Genomic DNA, 6,000 nt, shown 5'->3' with positions numbered 1-6,000 from the left:
CCGACGGCCTGACGCGGCACGGCGCTGCCTGGGGCCAGCCTGAGCCAGGGGGCTTGCAGAGCGATTTGGGGGTGCTGGAGGGCCAGGCCGTACCTGTACGTATAGTCTAGCCCCAGCGTATAGACGCGTATGTGCGTGCGCACACCCGCGCGCACACCTGGGTGCACCTACCCGGGCACATGCAGCTGTGCCTGTACCTGCTGGGTACACGTAAAGCCAGCTGGACCCGTTTCTACCGGCGAGGGACCCCCTCGGGGCCGGCGGCACCTCAGGGTGCAGCAGGGCCCTGTTTCAACACACCCCCCGCCGCCGGCCTCTTCTCGCTGCTCCGTGCCCGCCCCCGCAGAGCGGCCCCCCATCCCGCTGGGGTTTGTGCAGCGTGGTGCTGGTTTGCAAGGGAGGGGGTGAATGCACCGACGGCCGTTTGCGGGGGGGGGTGCGAATGCACCGACACCCGTTTGTGGGGGGGGGGGAGGAGGGGGGCAGCACCTCTGCACCCCTCTGCGGGGGAGGGGGCAGCCCTCCCTCCCCCTCCCCCGGGGCGCGGGCTGAGCGCGGCGGCGGGGAGGGCGCGCGCCGCCGCGGGGGGGGGGGGAGGGGGGGCGGGGCCGGGAGCGCGCGGCCTCGCCGCTCCTTGGCTCCGGCCGCCGCGCTCATTTGCATGTGGCGGGGGCTCCCCTGTCACGTGGCCGCGCGCGGGCCGGAGGGGAGGGGGCGGAGGGGGAGGAGGGGGAGGAGGGGGAGGAGGAGGAGGAGGGGGGGGGGGCAGACTTCCTGTTTGAGGTCAGCGCGGGGAGGGGAGGGGGAGCGCGCGGCGAAGCCTCCCCGCGGTCTCGCGCTGCCTGGCGGGGCTCTTGTCAGTTAGCAACAAAATGGCCGCGGTGGCAGCAGCTCTGCTCCTGAGGACGGCGGCGGTGGCGGCGGCGTCCGTGGCGGTGGCGGTAGCGGCGGCGGCAGCGGCGGCGCGGAGGAGCGGGGGACCGGCCCGGCAGCACTGAGCCTGGCACCGCCTGCCTGCGAGCGGACGAGGCGAGAGCGAGCGGGAGAGACGGAGAGAGGCGCTGCGGCCCCCCCCCCCCACCCCAGCCTCCGCCAGCGAGCCCGGCTGACTGACCGACTCTGCCCGAGGCGCTGCTGCAGCCCCCTGGGGAGACCCTGCCGCCTCGGCCCCCGGCCTCCCCCGCTCCCCGCCTCCCCCCGGGGGCACGGGCGCCCGGGTCCCTGCCCCCCGGCGAGGGGCTCCGCTGCCGCAGCCTCCCGCCGCCCACCACCCCCCCCCCCCCGCCCGGATCCCTCCGGAGGAGACGGAGAGAGGCCCGCGGGATCCCTCTCCTCCTGCCCCCGGATCCCCTGTGCGAGCGAGGCAGACAGACTGTGTTGGGTTTCCCCACTCCCCCCCGTCGCGTCCCCCCCCTCCGTGAAAGACTTTGCTGGATCCTCCTACTCGGGTCCCCTCCCCGCGCTCGCTCCTTCCTGCGAGAGAGGCTGCTGGATCCTCCTCCCGCCGGAGAGGCTGCTGGATCGCTCCGCCGGGGTCCCTGCGAGAGAGACGCGGATCCTCCTCCTCCTCCCCTGAGAGACTGCTGCGGATCCTCCGCCCCTCCTCGGATCTCCCTGGAGCGAGAGACTCGGCGGGATCCTCCTCCTGCCCGGAGCCCCATGTGAGACTCCGGATCCCCCCGTGGCTCCGTGGAGGGTTTTTTTTGTTTGTTTTTGGGGTTTTTTTGAAGGGGGGATCCATCTTAAAACTATTTTCTGGGTCCCAGTTTCTCTTTTTAATTTGCACTTTTAAAAACCCCTCAGATGCTCCTCCATGTGGACTGAGAACCCATCAAGACACACACACGAGAACTCATCCCGATCAACTCCAAATCCTGGCTTTCGTGGGTTTTGCTGCAACACATAAAAGCAAACTTGTATTTAAGACACACTCGTGCAAAAATTTAGCTGGGGACTTCAAGGTGTATTTTGTCTTGGTTTCTTGGTCTGGTTTTGGTTTGGTTTTGGTTTTTTTTTTTTTTTTTTTTTTGCTTCACTGGAAATCAAAAGCTTGTTTTGGAATTGGACCTGCCTTTGCTGCACTTCTCCTCTGGGCTGGATAACACTGAAGCTCTTTGCTTTTCTACTTGGATAGTGTTTTCCTGTTAATCTGTTGGTTTTTTCTTCTCCTGTGTGGCAGACTTTTTTTTTTTTGAGGGGGGGTAAACAAACGACAACAAAAAAAACTTAATTTTTTTGGCCGTGTGAGATTTTTTCGTATTCAGATTCGTGAAATTACGGGTACACTTACAAAAAAAAAAAAAGCATTAAAATAAGAAAGGAACACTTCAGAAAGACCCCTACACGGTAGACAAAATACTCACTTGTTTCCTTACAGCAAGACTGAATCGAAAGCTGCCAAAGAGCCCCATAAAGAAAAGACTAAAAGGTAAGAAGGGGTAATAGCCTCTCTTAATCTGGGCATGGTAGAAGTTAGCAGTGGAAGAGACCTACTAAGCCAGTGCATACCTCCTTTTCTCACAAGTCTAAACCAGATGATTATTTTTTTTTTTTACTGCTTATTAGTCAGTGAAGCAAGTAACACCACAAAACACTTCAAAATCCATTTAGTTTTATCAGATATCTTCTTTTGCTTTAAACAACTCGCCGAAATATTTTTTTTTTAACATGCTAGAATTAATTCAGTATTTTTCTACGTACCTTTTCCCAGTTCAAATAGCTGTTGTGCGCAAAACAGCGATCAGAAGTGCCATTTGTGAGTATGTTGTCCCACTCGGACCGCTTCTGTCGCAGACGTGACCGTGTGCGGTTGCTTTGTAGCCTACCCGTGTGAAAATTATCGCAGAGCATGTTGGAAATGATCCTAAGTCCGGAAAATGCGCGACGTGGGTATGGTCAGCAGTGCCCTGCGCCGGTGGGTGAGCAGATGAGGCTCCAGCTTTGTCCTTCACGGCCGCTTTCTGTTAAAAGTTAAGATCTCTGGATCCGTGGTTTTGGTTTTTTTTTCCTCTCTCTCTCCCCCCCCCCCCCCCCCCCCCCCCCCCAATGAGATTATGGGGAACTACTGCAGTTTTCTCCTGAGTATTCAGAGAGGGATCTTCGTCTAAACCTGAAATGTCGTCCGGTGGGAGAGAGAATGTTGAACAGAGTTTATGCTTTTAACTGCGACGCCGAAGGGGAAGAAAATGGGGAGGGTTCAGTTGTTAACCTGAGAAATCTTGAAACACTGGAAGTTTATTAATTGTTTGAATCTTCTTTGTATCACAAGTTTGTGTCAAAGGTTAATCTTCTTAATATGTAATTAGTTGAAGGTCCAATTACGGGATTTATTGAACTCAATTGGTTTTTTCCCCCGTCTTTTTCCATTAAATATAATACTGCTGGTCTTACTTTGTGGTTACTTTATTTTCTGCTGCAACTCGAATGTGTCTGTGGGAAGATATTTATTCAATTAATATAACAGCCAGTTTAAATTTAGGAATAATCTTTAGTACGACATACCATGTCTGCTTATTTTTCCTCTCGTATGCATATGTATGTTTCTGACGAATTTACGCTAATTTATGTACTGAAATTTGCTCTGGACATTCGGCCAGTTAAGGTAATGAAAAATCCAAAAAATCCCGCTGTTGGTGGGCTGCTTGATGATGCAGAGCTTTAAATCGGGTGGATGTCGGTAGTGCTCTGTGGACCTGAGGACAATGCAAGTGTAGAGGAGCAGGAGAACATCTGCACTGCTGCTGGGTATTACCTGGGAAGAAAGTCATGTCTTCAAAAGCCTGCCCTGATCACGTACGGTGCGTGGGTTTTTTGGATTCACCTACGACTGAGAATTAAAATGCAGTTTCCTATCGGATATTACTTTTTTTTATCGTTTCAAGAAAGTGGTAGAGATTGATTCTCACTGCTTCCCCCCTATGTTTTCCAAGGGAGTAGTAGGTGACTTGCAGTGGGTGCAACCTGCGCTTAGCAAATCGCATAGTATTCCGTAGTTGCGGTTGCTCAAATTCAGAAAGCCCTCGGATATCTGTGTGGCTACTTCAGCGTGTTATTTGTGAACTCAAAATGGTGCGCTGAGGAACCTGCCCCCGGATGCACTGTTGTTTTCTGCTCCGGCTTCTGGAATTACTTCCAGAACGTTAAAGCATCAATGTCAGACTTGTATACAACTAGTGAGAAAGACTGCTTTAGCCAGTGGGAGGCTTGTTCTTTAATTTGCAGGACTAATGTTGCTTTTTTGGGGTGAGATTAAAGAGGCGGCGTTATGCACTGGTATTGGGTAACCTTGTTGCTTCTGAATCTGTGACTACTGCGTGTCTGAAGAAAGCTATAGTAAATCAGAGTAATTGGAACTTTTTTTAGCGGACATGACTGTTTCAAGGGACTAGCGGTAGCGTAATAATGCCTTGCATCGCTTTGTCCTTCTCTTCAAAGGAGAACGTATCTTTTCTGATTTGAAGTTATCTGACTGGCACCTACCTTGTGAAATGAAGATGGTCTGGGTTCAGCCGTGGTGAGCAGGTGCTGCCATCAGGAGAACTGCTGGGGCCTGGGAGCAGGACTTGTTTCAGGGCAAGAGTGATGCGTATTAATAGGGGCTGTATTTTAGGCAGTATTTTGTACTTTTGACTAAACGTTTTGTTTCTAGTAGTGAAAAAAACAGGGTAGACTAACATCTTTATTTAGAGCTCTTCTGGACTGCAGTATAAAATACTTAGGATTTATTAATGTTTCTGTTCTCTGTATGTGTGGATTCTCATATTGACAAATTTAAGTATCGGTATGCATCAGACTAAAAGCTGACTTGAGCTGAGTAGTGTATTATATACGGTTGGTTTATGTCTGCTGTTACATCGGTTACAGTACATGGATTATTTTGTAATTAGGCTGTCATTGAAGCAGGGCGTTAGTCCCACTTACTAGGAATGGACTTGCGGGGAGCCTTGGTCTGTGCCATTTCTGTGCTAGTAGAGAGCATAGTGGAATTTACCCTGGGATGCTGCCCTTGGGTCTTGATTCGGTGTTGAGGAGCATTTGGTAACTTAAAGGTTCACCCTCTTGGCCTGGCATCTTTCAAAATCTGCCCCTGATCACCTGTGAATGGGATGAGGTTTGCCTCATCTGCTATTGCAGAGCCTGCTGAAGCTTGCCAGGGGTAGATGAAAAATCCACCTCTCTGGCTTAATTTCTTTTTTTTTTTCGGGGGTTTGTCTTTCCTATTAAAATAACCAGCTACGCTTTTGATGCCTTTTGTGATCTTTCGCTGCTGTTTAAGGGAAGGAAGGCGATTCTATCCTTTTTTTGTTTGAAGGAGCTTTTTAAGACTTGGAAAAATAATAGGATGAAATTTCCTTAATATGAGAAATAACATAATTGGGCATAAGAGTACTTTTAACCTGAAGATTCTTTGTTGAAGTTCTCAAAGCTCCCAAGTTCCATACGTTGCCAAACTGGAGTAACAATAAAACAGGGTAAAGTTAAAGGTTTTGTCAAGCAGGGACTATAAAATCTCTTTGTGCCTTGAAGCAAACTGTTGCTGAACGGCAACCTTATGGAAAGTATAGCTTTAAATTAGTCTAGAATTAAAACCTCTTATTTTTCTGTTTTTCATTCACTTCTTTCAGAAAGGCCAGGAAATTTTATTCTTGTAAGGGATTTACTGCCTGCTGTTAACTCAAAATGACCTACGCTTTTACAGTCCATTCAGATATTATATGCGATGTAGGCACCTTTTCTCTTTCGTGTCAAGTTTGTTATTAAAAGCCTAACAGCAGCGTTTACTTTCAGTTTTAGCTGTTAAGACTTAACCAAGACCGGTGTATGTGGGAACGGGTAATATGTTAACTTAGCAGCTGGCCTTGCCGAGATAAACATGCGCTTTTCCAAATGCTGTCATCTGGCCCCTTTCCAAAACAAGCTGAAGGAGGAGGTCAGGGGTGGAGCCATCCTTTGCTTTAGTAAAAAGAGGCTTTCATTTGGAAAGAATTGCTAGATAGTATT

General features: G+C 50.5%; 1 protein-coding gene across 10 annotated transcripts in view; it reads left to right on the top strand.

Moving 5' to 3' along the window:
- The first annotated feature begins 1,304 nt into the window (after nt 1–1,304).
- TNRC6C (trinucleotide repeat containing adaptor 6C) overlaps nt 1,305–6,000 on the top strand; it is a 116,944-nt gene continuing 112,248 nt past the window's right edge. For all 10 annotated transcript variants that reach the window (XM_076353550.1, XM_076353558.1, XM_076353554.1 and 7 more), the window contains exon 1: nt 1,305–2,428. The gene's annotated coding sequence lies outside the window, so the exon portion shown is untranslated. The remainder of the gene's footprint in view (nt 2,429–6,000) is intronic.

This window comes from Aptenodytes patagonicus, chromosome 16, assembly GCF_965638725.1.
Source record: "Aptenodytes patagonicus chromosome 16, bAptPat1.pri.cur, whole genome shotgun sequence".
In the NCBI taxonomy this organism is placed as follows: Eukaryota; Metazoa; Chordata; class Aves; order Sphenisciformes; family Spheniscidae; genus Aptenodytes; species Aptenodytes patagonicus.
Note: the sequence above shows the minus strand (reverse complement) of the source record. Positions and strands in the feature narration are given on the sequence as shown.